Source organism: Heterodontus francisci, chromosome 45 (genome assembly GCF_036365525.1).
Source record: "Heterodontus francisci isolate sHetFra1 chromosome 45, sHetFra1.hap1, whole genome shotgun sequence".
Lineage (NCBI taxonomy): Eukaryota > Metazoa > Chordata > Chondrichthyes > Heterodontiformes > Heterodontidae > Heterodontus > Heterodontus francisci.
In genome coordinates this window covers 8821827-8836798 of record NC_090415.1, presented here as the reverse complement: position 1 = coordinate 8836798, position 14972 = coordinate 8821827, and the positions used below count along the sequence as shown (strand labels likewise).

Below are 14972 nucleotides of genomic sequence, written 5' to 3'. Positions count from 1 at the left end.
GTTCACTAAAGAAGTTAAGGATAGCCACAACCTTAAGGAAAAAGCATATAATTGTGCAAAGACGAGTGGCAGGTCAGATGATTGGTCAGAATGTAATGAATGGCAGAGAATGACTGAAAGGTTAATCAGGGGAAAATACATTAGATTATGACAGCAAACTCGCTAGAAATGTAAAAACGGATAGCAAGAGGTATCTTTAAAAAGGAAAAGTGTAAGTAAAGTGAGTGTTGGTCCTTTAGAGACTGAGAATGGGGAGTTAATAGTAGATAATAAAGAAATGGTGGTTGAAATGAACAATTATTTGGCTTCTGTCTTCACTGGAGGATACACAAAATATTTCAGTAATAGCAGTAAATCAGGAGGTGGAAGGAAGAGAGGAACTTGGTGAAGTTACAATCACCAGGGAAGTGGTACTGAGTAAACTGATGGAGCTGCTGGCTGACAAGTCTCTGGGTCCTGATGGGCTTCATCCTCGGGTCCTTAAAGTTATGGCTGCTGAAATAGTTGATTCGTTATTTTTTCAAGATTCGCTAGATTCTAGAAAGGTTCCATCAGACTGGAAAGTAGTAAATATAACCCCTCTATTCAAGAAGGTGGAGAGGCAGAAATTGGGTAACTATAGGCCAGTTAGCTTGACCCCTGATTCAGGGAAGGCGTTAGAATTGATCATTAAGGAGGCTATAGCTGGGCCTTTAGAAAAACACAAGGTCATTGGAAATATTCAGCATAGCTATGTGAAAGGGAAATCATGGTTAACCAAAGTATTAGAGTTCTTTCAAGGAGGAAAATGCACTGGGGATAAAGGGGAGCCCATTGACATACAGTATTTGGTTTTCAAGAAGGCCTTTGTCAAGGTGCCACATGAAAGGTTATTGTGCAAAGCAGGAGTTCATGGTGTAGTGGGTAACTTAATTAGCATGGATAGAAGATTGGCTGGCTGACAGAAAACATTCTGATCGGGAGGGTGTGATAAGTGGAGTAACACAGGGGTCTGTGCTGGGCCCACAACTTTTTACAATTTATATCCATAACCTAGATGAGGGGAGCAATGGCATGGCAGTTAAATTTGCAGATGACACACAGATCGGTAGGAAAGTGTGTTGTGGAGAGGACATAAGGAGGTTGCAGACCTTGATAGATGGTTGAGTGAGTGGTCAGAAATCTGGCAGATAAAGTATAATGTGAAAAAATGTGAAGTTGTTCACTTTGTCTGGAAGATTAAAAAAACAAAGTATTACTTAAATGGAGAACAACTGCATAATTCCGAGGTGCAGAGGGATCTAGGTGTTCTGGTGCATGAGTCATGAAAAGTTAGTATGCAGGTACAGCAAGTCATCAAGAAGGAAAATGGAATACTATCCTTTATCATGAGAGGAATTGAAAATAAATGGAAGAATGTTATGCTTCAGTTATACAGGGCATTGGTGTGACCACATCTTGAATACTGCGTGCAGTTTTAGTCTCCATATTTCAGGAAGGAAGTAAATGTGTTGGAGGCGTTTCACAGGAGGTTTATTAGATTGATACCTGGAATGAGTGGGTTGTCTTATGAGGAAAGGTTGGACAGACTGGGCTTTTCTTCACTGGAGTTTAGAAGAGTGAGGGGAGACTTGATTGAAGTGTATAACATCCTGAATGGTCTTGACAAGTGGATGGGGAAAGGATGTTTCCTCTTGTGGATGAGTTCAGAACTCGGGGGTGCTGTTTTCGAATTTGGGGTCACCATTTTAGGACAGAGATGAGATTTTTTTCTCTCCGAGGGTTGTGCAACTTTGGAATTCTCTGCCTCAGAAGGTGGTGGAGGTGGGGTAATTGAATATTTTTAAGGCAGGGGTAGATAGATTCTTGTTAGGCAAGGGAATCAAAGATTATCAGGCATAGATGGCAGTGTGGAATTCAACTCAGAAATTGATCAGCCATGAACAAATTGAATAGCGGAGCAAGCTCGAGCGGCTGAATGGTCTACTTCTGCTAATTCAGCAGGACTGGGGTCTGTTTGTAATATGCACTGTGAAGCAGGAACTGGTCCCGGAACATGGAGTGAGCCAGGGGAAAGGGAGAGGTCTATCTCAGGCAGTGTCTAGACAGGGAGAGAGAGACAGAATATGATGAACTCGCTTTTCAAGATCATTGCTGATTTCTCTCTCCAAACTGTAATGAATGTTCCTGGTTCGGATTCAATATCTCACTGTTTGTTGTTGGATAGTGAATTGGGTGGCAGAGTGGCACAGTGACTAGTACCGCAGCCTCACAGCTCCAGTGACATTGGTCCGGTTCTTCACCCTGCTTGTGTGGATTTTGCAAGTTTTCCCTGTGACTGCATGGGTTTCCGCTGGGTGCTCTGGTTTCCTTCCACATGCCAAAGACTTGCAAGTTGATAGGTAAATTAGCCATTGTAAAGAAAAAATTCCCCTGGTGTAGGTATGTTGTCGGAGAATAGTGGGGACTTTAGAGGGAAAAATGGGATTAATATAGATTGGTATAAATGGGTGGTTGATGGTCAGGAAGGACTCGATGGGCTGAAGGGCCTGTTTAGGTATTGTATCTCTCGATGAATGGCGGAATAAAAATGGCTGAATAATATAGACATGGCAGATTTTCAAAGACTCTCTATTGCAGGATCAGGTGAGGAGATTAAGGACACTTTTTTAAACAGTTATTACTTCTTGTCCATTGAACAATTGGACATGGAAATAGAACTCTGGCTTGTGCAAATTTCACTTCTCCATTGAGTCGTCCGGGTCATTGAGCAGTGTGGGGCATGGGTTGTTTCTGAATGTCACAAAACTGCTGTAAAACTGCTCCAAATACCTGGGAAACAGAAGCAGAGTGCTGCAGTACTGCAGTGGACTCAGACACTGACACTGCTTATGTGTGAACTTTCCTTTTGTGATTGCTCAGAATAATTATTATTGAAAATATTACATTGATTACTTTTGTGTCTTCTCACTCACCTGTTCTTCAAGTGTAAGAGTTACATTTTTTTTCTGCCAGGCAAACACTCGAAGGAACCAGAACGAAAGTCATGACTCATCAATAGATGGAAAAGTACCTCCAGCTCGTTCCAACACATATTAGGTACAGTATCAGTCACAAAGCACAGTGACACGGTCAGGTCATCATTTCCACTGTAACAAACAAAAGAAGTAGTCAGACCCAGACTGATCCCAAAGAGACACATTATCAATCCAATAGTCAAACAGAGCATCGAGATAGTATTTGTTTCTATTTTTCTCCAACTGACTGGTAGATACATGAATCACAGTCCAAAAACACACACATTATCTGATTTAAATACACTGTGTCACCTTGGCTACAATTCAAATACCAAATCTTAAACAGAACAGACAAAATGTACCTGATTGAAAGCTACAGAATGAATCCCAATAACATACCCCACAATATAAACTGAGCTACAAATTACACACCAGTGTAAACATGTCGCTAAGGGTCAGACAAAAACATACAGGATTAGTTCATTTACTACAAACTGATGGAATTTGACATTATATGTCAGGTCATACTCTAAAATTGAAAGATTGTCATTCACAATTGCTTTTGCAGAGATACAAATTGGATAAAAAGCTGCAACTCACAAACAAGAATTGAATAAAACGTACAGCAATAAAACATTGTTAATCCATATTTTAAATTAAACACAAGTAAACACATATTGATACATTAACGTGTGAAACAAAGAGTTGTCACCACAATGCCTGAGATACATATGAAGTACTGGATATTCCAAAATTCTGTAGACTCTGGAGCAGTTCGTACAGATTGGAGGGTGGAAAATGTAACCTCACTATTTAAAACAAGGAGGGAGAGAAAAAAAAAAGGAATTACAGACAGAACCTTACATCAGTCGTGGGGAAAATGCTGGAGTCTATTATAAAGGATGTGATAATTTTTTGAGTTTTTTGAGGATGTAACTAGCAGACTCGATAATGGAGAACTAGTGGATGTGGTGCATTTGGATTTTCAGAAGGCTTTTGACAAGGTCCCACATAAGAGGTTAGTGTGCAAAATTAAAGCACATGGGATTGGGGGTAATATACTGGCAGGGATTGGGAATTAGTTGACAGACAGGAAACAGAGTAGGAATAAATGGGGATATTTCTGGGTGGCAGGCAGGGTCCAGTGGGGTACTGCAGGAAACTGTGCTTGAGCCCCAGCTATTCACAATATATCTTACAGACTTGGGTGAGGGAAGTAAATGTAACATTTTCCAGGTTTGCAGATGACACAGAGCTGGGGTTGGGGTTTGGGAGGGGTGGGGATTGTGAGCTGTGAGGAGGATGCAAAAGGCTCCAATGTGATTTGGACAAGTCGGGTGAGTAGGCAACTGCGTGGCAGATGAAATATAAATTGGATAAAAGTGAAGTTATCCACTTTGGTTTTAAAAGAGTAAAGCAGATTATTATCTGAATAGTGATAGATAGGGAAAGGGGGAGGTGCAACGAGACCTGGGTGTCCATGTACACCAGTCGCTGAAAGCAAGCATTCAGGTGCAGCAAGCAATTAGGAAGGAAAATGGTATGTTGGCCTTCGTTGCAAGCGGATTTGAGTACAGGAGCACAAATGTCTTACTGCAGTTATACAAGGCCTTGGTGAGACTCATCTGGAGTATTTATAGTCATAGAGTGATACAGCACTGAACCAGGCCCTTTGGGCAACCGAGTCTGTGCTGACCAACAACCACCCATTTTTATACTAATCCTACATTAACCCCATCCGACCAACAATCACCTATTTATACTAATCCTACATTTATCCCATATTCCCTACCTCTACCCACCTTCCCGACCACCAACCTATACTAGGGGCAATTTACAATGGGCAATTTACCTATCAACCTGCAAGTCTTTGGCTGTGGGAGAAAATCAGAGCACCCAGCGGAAACCCACATGATCACAGGAAGAACTTGCAAACTCCACACAAGCAGTACCCAGAACCAAACCCATGTCGCTGGAGCTGTGAGGCTGTGGTGCTAACCACTGTGCCACCGTATTGTGTGCAGTTTTGGTCTAATTATCTTAGGAATTTTGTTCTCGCCTTGTTTCCTGGGATGGCAGGATTGATGTACGAGGAGAGATTGGGTCAAGTAGGCCTACATTTACTTTGGTTTAGAAGGTTGAGAAGGGATCTCATAGAAACCAATAAAATTCTAACAGGATTCATGCTGAATGCAGGGAGGATGTTCCCGATGGCTGGGGAGTCCAGAACCAGGGGTCACAGTCTCAGGATACGGGGTATAGAACAGTGCAGCGCAGTGGTTAGCACTGCAGCCTCACAGCTCCAGTGACCCGGGTTCAATTCTGGTTACTGCCTATGTGGAGTTTGCAAGTTCTCCCTGTGTCTGCGTGGGTTTCCTCCGGGTGCTCTGGTTTCCTCCCACATGCCAAAGACTTGCAGGTTGATAGGTTAATTGGCCATTATAAATTACCCCTAGTATAGGGAGGTGGTAGGGAAATATAGGGACAGGTGGGGATGTGGTAGGAATATGGGATTCGTGTAGGATTAGTACAAATGGGTGGTTGATGGTCGGCACAGACTCGGTGGGCCGAAGGGCCTGTTTCAGTGCTGTATCTCTAAACGAAACTAAACAGTACAGGCCCTTCGGCCCACGATGTTGTGCCGAACCTTTAACCTACTCTAAGATCAAACTACCTGCATCCCCTTCTTTCTACTATCATCCATGTACCTATCCAAGAGTCGCTTAACTGTTCCTAATGTATCTGCTTCTACTATCACCACTGGCAGTGCATTCCACGCACCCACCACTCTCTGTGTGTAGAACCTACCTCTGACATCTCCACGAAACCTTCCTCCAATCACCTTAAAATTATGCCCCCTGGTGATAGCCCTTTCCACCCTGGGAAAAAGTCTCTGGCTATCCACTCTATCTATGCCTCTCTTCATCTTGTACTCCTCTATCAAGTCACCTCTCATCCTTCTTTGCTCCAATGAGAAAAGCCCTAGCTCCCTCAACCTTTCTTCATAAGACATGCCCTCCAGTCCAGGCAGCATCCTGGTAAATCTCTTCTGCACCCTCTCTAAAGCTTCCACATCCTTCCTATAATGAGGCGACCAGAACTGAACACAATATTCCAAGTGTGGTAAATCAAGCACTACCATAAACGAACAAGTACAGAATAATGACCATCCTCACAAGAGTGATTCTGATAGATACAGGGGAAATGTTACACTCACCATAGATGCACAGAAACAGAATACAACATATACACATAAAGTAACTGAGGTACATAGCAAAATCCACATTCAGAAACATACAGGGGAAGTAAAACACATACTCACAAATCACGCACAGACAAAAGCCACATTCACATTACAGAGACTGGCAGATGCAGAGTAAAACCCACAATCAATTACCACAAACAAAATGTTACAGAATAAAACAGATATTTGCATTGCAGTAACTGACAACATGCTAGGTAAAATCCACATTTACATATCAGAAACCAAAGGTTAAAGATTAATCCCACATTCATTTGCCAGAATATATGATGTGCAGTGGAAATGAAAACAGAAAATGCTGGAAATAATCTGCAAATCTGGCAGCACCTGTAGAGAGAGAAAGTGAGTTAACATTTCAGGTCAATGACCTTCGATCAGAACGGACCTTTCTGATGAAAGACCATTGACCTGAATGGTTATCTCTGTTTCTGTCTCCACAGATGCTGGCAGGCCTGCAGAGTATTTGCAGCATTTTCTGTTTTAATTTCACATCTCCAGCATTCACAGTATGTTGCTTTGTATTAATTGCAGTTTTAACACCTTTCTTCAGGAGAAGAAATTGACAAGTACAAAGGAACACTCACATTGACATAACAGAAGGTAACAGATTCAAATCAAAACCCCCGTTCAATTCAGCAGAAATTGGCAGGTACATTATAAAAGAAACACATGCAAACCAGAGGCTGATCAGTACTTAATAAAACCCACACTCACATCAGAAGCTGGCAGGTAGAATGGAAAGAACACATGCACTTATCAGTATGTGACAGATACAGATAAAGAGCCCTAGTTACATATCATAAGCTGGCAGGTACATAGTAATACCAACAGTCACATTCCACATTCAGAGATAAAGAATGAATCCCTCACTCACATTCCATACAAAGAGGGACATGTATTTTGACAGATCGAGGTGTATAAGAGCCGCTTCATTGTTCCTTAATTATAAACAAACAGATCCCACCTTTCAGAGTAACAGATGCAGAATGACTTCCACACTCATACTGTACCAGTGATGAACAGACACAGAACGAATATCATGCATATACACACCTGTAAACACTGTGCACTGCTGGTGGAGGGAGTAAATGCTTAAACTGGTGAATGGTAAGCCAATCAAGCCCGTTGCTTTGTCTTGGACGGTATCGAGCTCCTTGAGTGTTGTTTGAGCTGCACTCATCCAGGCAAGTGGAGAGTAATCCATCAGAATTCTGATTTCTAGCTTGTAGGTGGTGGAAAGACTTTGGGGAGTTAGGACATGAGTTACCCATCACATAATTCCCAGCCTCTGAGCAGCTCTTGAGGCCATAGTGGTAATATGGCAAAAAAGAAGAGTTAATCCTATCATCATTTCCCATAAAGCAACATGCACATAATAATGGGTAAATACAAACAAGATACTGACATGCCTAGGACACAAGACACAATCACAAATCATAGGCTCATGGATACAGAATAAAACCCACAATTACATACCAGTAACTGAGAGGTACAGAGTAACATTCACATTCACATATCAGGAACAGAAAGGCAATGCAAAACACTTGCTGGCAAATCCAACACAGACAGACACAGAGAGTAATAGCCACATTCACATACCAGAGACTGACAGATAAAGAGTAAAAAGCTACAATCAGTTGAAAGAAACCAACAGGTTAAGAATAAAATACATACTTGCATTGTCGAGACTGATGGTTAATGAATAAAATCCACATTCACGTATCAGAAATTGACAGTTGATGAGTAAAAACCACAGTAACTGGTCACAAACAGACTGATACAGGGTGATCTCGCATTCATTTGCCAGAATATAAAAGGTAATGAAAAAATCTTATTTCCAGACCAGAAACTGACAGGCACAGAATAAAGGAGTGATGTAGATTGTAGTAAGTGAATGGAACACAGGAAAATCCATATTCACGTGTCAGAAACTGACAGCTGAAGAATAAAATCTGAAGTCACATCAGACTCTGACAGATATGGAGTGATGTCACAATCACCTGCCAGTAACTAGCAGGTACAGAGTAAAGACATTTATTCCAGACCAGAAACTGACAGGTGCAAAGAGCAATGATGTCCTGTAAAAGGATTTTAGACAGCTAGGTAGCAGATTAAAAAGGAGGACCTCAAAGGTTGTAATCTCTGGATTACCCCAGTGCCACGTGCTAGTGAAAATAGAATAGGAGGATAGAGCAGATGAATGTATGGCTGAAAAAATGGTGCAGGATGAAGTGTTTTAGTTTCCTGGATCACTGGGTCTGTTTCTGACGAAAGTGGGACCTGTACAATTTAGACTGGTTTCCTGAAACGGAGCAGGACCAACATCCTTGCTATGAGGCTTGCTTCTGCTGTGCGGGGGAGGGGGCAGGGGTTGTAAAATAATTTTCAGGAGGGTGAGATAAGAAGTGGAGGCACAGTAAGGGGTGATGCACAGTCAAATATTGAAGAGAAATTGTGTCAGTCTGGAAGGCAAAGCAAATATTGACCTGTTCAGGCACAACAAAGAATGCAAGGCTGGCTTGCGTCTATTTTAATGCAAGGAATCTTTCTAGTGAGGCAAATGAATTGAGGGCATTGATTAACACATGGGAATATGATATTACTGCTATCACAGAGACATAATTAAGGGAGGGGCAGGACTGGCAGCTCAATATTCCACGGTATAGAATCTTCAGGCGTGACAGGGGATGGTGTCAAAGAGAAGATGGCAGTGCACTGTTGTTCAAGGAGTCAATTACTGCAGTCAGGAGGGATGATATCTTATAAGATTCCTCAAATGAGGCCAAATGGGTAGAACCTAAAAACAAAAAGGGGGCACCACTGGGGTGGGAGTGTACGACAGGCCTCCAAACGGTCAGGGAGAGATAGTGGAGCAGATATGAAGGCAAATCTCAAAGAGGTGTAAACATAATAGGGTAATAATAGTAGGGGATTTCAACTTGCCCAATATCAAGTGGGACAGACTTCGTGCAAAAGGCTTTAAGGGGGCAGAACTCTTAAAGTGCATACAGGAGAGCTTTTTGAGCCAGCAAGTAGAAAGTCCAGCAAGAGAAGGAGCCATGCTGGATCTAATCCTAGGGAATGAAGCCAGACAAGTGGTCGAAGTGTCAGTGGAGAAGCATTTCGGGGATAGTGACCATATCTCTACATATTTCAGGTAGTTATGGAAAATGACAAAGAGGGACTGGAAATAAAAGTACTGAATGGGGGAGAAGGCCAATTTCAATATGATAAAAGAGGATCTGGCCAAAGTGGACTGGGAAGAGCTACTTGTAGGAAAGTCTGCATCAGACCAGTGGGAGTCATTCAAAAAGGAAATAATGAGAGTTTAGTGCCAACATGTTCCTATAAAGGTACAGGGTAGGATGAACTTGTCCAGGAAACCCTGGATGTCAAGGGAAATAGAGGATTGGATGAGTGCCCAGGGCAATTTGACACACTTAACTACCAGAGACTGACAGACACAGAGTCAAATCCATCGTGTATTGCAAGAAATTTACAGTTCGATTTGAAAGTCTCTCATCCATAACAGTTAGTGACAGGTACAAAGAAAACCTGACAATTGCACTTCAGACACTGACAGATACAGAGCAACACAAACATAATTAAGAAGACTCATATACCAGATACTGACAGATACAGACCAAAACTCAGACACACAGACAAGAAACTGACAGGTTCAGAATAAAATTGGCAGTCACATATCAGAGAATGGCAATGTACAAACTGAAACTCAGAGCCACATGTCAGAAACAGGCATGTACAGATTATAAATCAAATTCACATCCGAGGCAATGGAGAGATGTGTAAAATCCACACTCAAAAAACAGACTGAAACCCTTACTCCTGTACAAGACAATGACAGAGACAGATTAAAAACCACACCTGCACCTTAGAAATTTGAGGATACAAATTAAACCTTAAATTGGCATACTAGACAATCAAAGTGTGAACTTCTACTCATATTTCCCTTCTTTCTTGACTGTAGATGATGCAAAAACATTCCAGTAAGAGCTTTAAATCAGGAGTTGGAAGCAAGAGAAGAAGTTGGTGAAATTACAATCACCAGGGAAGTGGTATTGAGTAAAATGATGGAGCTGCTGGCTGACAGTCCCTGGATCCTGATGGGCTTCATCCTCGGCTTTTTAAATTGGTGGCTACTGATGCAGTAGATTCGTTCATGTTAATTTTTCAAGATTCGCTAGATTCTGGAAAGGTTCCATTGGACTGGAAAGTAGCAAATGTTACCCATCTATTAAAGAAGGCAGGGAGGCAGAGAAAGACTAACTAAAGGCCAGTTAGCTTGACCCCTGTCATGAGGAATATGTTAGAATTGATCAATAAGGAGGCGAAAGCTGGACATTTAGAAAAATGCAAGGTCATCACGAATAGTCAACATGGTTTTGTCAAAGGGATATCATGTTTAACCAATTTATTGGAGTTCTTTGAAGAAGTATCATGCCCGCTGGATAAAGGGGAGCCTGTTGACATACAGTCCTTGGGTATCCAGAATACATTTGACAAGATGCCACATAAAGGAATTTTGTGGAAAGTAGGGCTCATGCAGTAAGTAGGGGGTAACATATCAGCATGGATAGAATTTTAGCTGGATGGTGATAAAAAGAGAGAATGCATAAAGGGCTCCTTTTCTGATTGGCAGGATGTGACAAGTGGAGACTTGCAGGGGTCTGTACTGGGGACTCAACTTTTTACATTTTATATCAATGGCTTAGATGGTGGGGATGGGGGTGGGGGGGGGGTGGTGGGTGGGGAGCGATAGCATGGCAGCTAAATGTGCAGATGAAACAAAGATTGGTGAAAGTATGTAGTGAAGAGGACAAAAGGAGGTTGTAGACTGACATAGATAGGTTGAGTGAGTGGGCAGAAATCAGGCAGATGGAGTACAAGGTGAGATATTGTGAAGTTTTCACTTTGTCAGGAAGACAAAAAAAAGAGTATTACTTAAATGGAGAATAACTGCAGAGTTCCGAGGTGCAGAGGGATCTCGGTGTTCTTGTGCAGGTATGGCAAATCACAAAGGCAATTGGAAAGTTATCCTTTATTAAAACAGGAATTGAAAATTAATCAAAGGATGTTATGCTTCAGTTATACGGGGCTTTGGTGAGACCACAGCTCGAATACTGTGTGCAGTTTTGGTCTCCATATTTAAGGAAGGAAGTAAATGTGTTGGAGGTGTTTCAGAGGAGGTTTATTAGATTGATACCTGGAATGAGTGGATGTCTTATGAGGAAAGGTTGGACAGACTGGGTTAGTTTTCACTGGAGTTTAGAAGAGTGAGGGGAGACTTGATTGAATTGTATAAGATCCTGAATGGTCTTGACAAGTGGATGGGGAAAGGATGTTTCCTCTTGTGGATGAGTTCAGAACTCGGGGGCGCTGCTTTAAAAGTATGGGTCACACTTTTAAGACCGAGATGAGGAGATTTTTTTTTATCCCTCTGAGGTTTGTGAGACTTTGAAATTCAGTGCTTTAGAAGGTGGTGGAGGCGGTGTCAATGAATATATATTTTTTCAGTCAGGTCTTGATAGATTCTTGTTCGGCAAGGGAATCAAAGATTATTGGGAGTTGATAGGAGTGTGGAATTCAAATCAGAAACAGATCAGCCATAATTTAATGTAACAAGCAGGAAGTTTAGAGGGGATTTGAGGATTGTTTTATTTTCCATTTTCACCCAGATGGTGGTTGGAATCTGGAACACATTACCTGAAAGGGGTGGTAGAGGCAGGACCCCACACAACATTTAAGAAGTATTTAGATATACATTTGAAAGGCCATAGCATACAAGGCGATGGGCCAAGTGCTGGAAAATGGGATTAGAATAGATCACTGATTGTGCCTGTGCCGGCCATCAATGTGTCCAAGGGCCTGTTTCTGTGCTGTGTAACTCTATGACTCTATCTCTCGATGACAAATACAAAGTAAAACCAACATTCACATCGCAGAACTTGGCAGATTGAAAGCAAATCCACCATACAGTTCAGCAGAAACTGACAGAACAGAAAGAACACATAATCACATACCATAAATTGGCATAGAGAATAAAATTCACATGCCCGTGCCAGAAATTAACTTGTCCAGATGAAAATCCATAATCATACAGCAGAGAGTGAGCTGTACTATTAAACCCAGCTTCTGACACTTGAGGCTAACATGCACAGAGTAAAAACAATGCTCATGTCGCATACCAGAAACGGCCAGCCGTAGATCACAACCCACACTCACATATCAGAACGGGCAGGTACAGTGTAAAATATCTCTTAATGAACCACTGATAGGGACGTGATACAGACCACATTCATTCATCAGAAACTTACAGATACAAATAATAAACAGTACTTACATACAACAGATTGAAAGGAACAGGTTAAAACCCATCCTTATATGAAGACGTCTGATGGGTACAGAACACAGGTGAGGCCTCCAAACCAGAGACTGACATGTAGAGTGAAAACAACGCTGATGTGTCATCAATTAACATGTGCTGTGTAAAGCTACACAAAAATGTCACTTACTAACAGGTACAGAGACAAAACCAAACAACCTTTCATACCAGAAACTGACAGGTGCAGATTAAAATCCAAATTCACAATTCAGAAATTGACAGATAAAGAGAAATGCCCAGACTCCAAAAGCAGAGATTAACAGATACATAGCAAAACCCACACTCACTCAGCAGAAGCTCATAGGTACAGAACAAAACCCATAATCACCCACTTAGAAACTGAATGTTCCAGGGAAAGAAAAAACAGAATCACCTATTGAAGATTGAAATTACTGAATTAAATCACAAAATCATTGACCAATACGGAGTAAAAGCCACAGTTAAATATCACATACTGACAGGCACAGAATGAAACCCACACTCACATGTCCTGCAGGGAAAGACAAACATGACACGACCCAGAATGTCCATGCATTTCCTCCTGCCATATTCCGTATATATGACCAAATAGATTCTTTTGTTAACAACTCAAAAACATCATCGCTGCCAGTGTTATCATATTCTATTTGATCAACTCTTTCCACTCCACAACCCTCCATATTTTTTCAGACCTGTCTTGCTGAATATTTGTAGCCAGTAATAATAAGTTCCCATGCCTCACCTAGTTTCAGCCAGAATTATGTAATTGCCACTATATAAATCTTTCATGTGGTGACTTGTGGCTGCAGCTGACCAAACTTATTTGGCACGCAACATAGATTTAAAGACTTGCACTTCAATGCTTGCATTTGCCCATGTCTGACCCCAACTATACTGGACGGTTCCGTCCTGGTGATGGAGGGAAGTGCAGCAGGGCGGTACATCCTGATAAGGAATGGAAGTGTCGAGAAATTATATGTACAGAGTGAAAAAATAGATGTGTTCATACCAGCAAAATGGAAATGTTTGAAGAGACAGAGGGACTCAGAAAGTCATGGTGAAGTTCGGGCAAAGGGGGTTGGACGATCTGACTGCTGCGTCAGTTTGTGGCTGTGATAGGCATGAAGTGTGATTGATTAATTTAGATATCCAATCAGACAGATTTAGCTTTTAGTTTTAGTTTTAGAGATGCAGCACTGAAACAGGCCCACCGAGTCTGTGCCGACCATCAACCACCCATTTATACTAACTCGACACGAATTCCATATTCCTACCTGTCCCTATATTTCCCGACCACCTACCTATACTAGGGGCAATTTTATCATGGGCAATTAACCTAGAAACCAGCAAGTCTTTGGCATGTGGGAGGAAACCGGAGCACCCGGAGCAAACCCACGCAGACACAAGGAGAACTTGCAAACTCCACACAGGCAGCACCCAGAATTGAACCCCGTTCGCTGGAGCTGTGAGGCTGCGGTGCGAACCGCTGCGCCACTCAACATCAGGCAGTGACATCATTGTAAACCAGCCAATCATGAACATGGTCATCTCCCATCCTTCATTTGCATAGGGTTCTGGGGATGTCTATAAAATTCAAGCTCCGAGCGAAATTTCGGTTATTCTGCGTCTGAAGTTGATCGTGATCATGGTTGACGAGAAGAAAACTGCAGCACCTTCCAAGAAGGGCGCCAAGAAAACTCAGAAGAAGGCGCCAACGAAGGGCAGCAAGAAACGTAGAAGATCCAGGAGAGAAAGTTACTCCATCTACGTGTACAAAGTGATGAAGCAGGTTCACCCTGACACCGGCATCTCCTCCAAAGCCATGAGTATCATGAATTCGTTTGTGAATGATATTTTCTAGCGAATCGCGGGTGAGGCTTCCCGCCTGGCCCATTACAACAAACGCAGCACCATCAGCTCCCGGGAGATCCAGACCGCCGTGCGCCTGCTGCTGCCCGGGGAGCTGGCCAAACACGCCGTGTCGGAAGGTACAAAGGCGGTCACCAAGTACACCAGCTCCAAGTAAATCGCCACCATGGACTGAAAAACACAATATACAAAAAAGGCTCTTTTAAGAGCCACCCACAATTTCTCTGAAATAGCTACAACATCATAATTATCGATTTCTTTTTATGTTAATACGAATACTCTGCAAATTTTTGATGGCGGTTGTATTCTCTGTTTAAATCCGGTCAGGTTAATGCAGATTCATTTTGGCCCCTTTGCTATATTTCGAAAATGAAAGCTGATTTAACGCATGATTTAAAGATGTTCTCAGTTACTTGGTTGCCGTGTTGAAGTTTGGCTATCTTTATGAATAAGTACATTGTTA

General features: G+C 42.0%; 1 pseudogene; it reads left to right on the top strand.

The window, feature by feature from the left end:
* Positions 1-11039: 11039 nt before the first annotated feature.
* Positions 11040-14722, top strand: LOC137356282 (histone H2B 7-like; annotated as a pseudogene).
* The last annotated feature ends 250 nt before the right edge of the window (positions 14723-14972 follow it).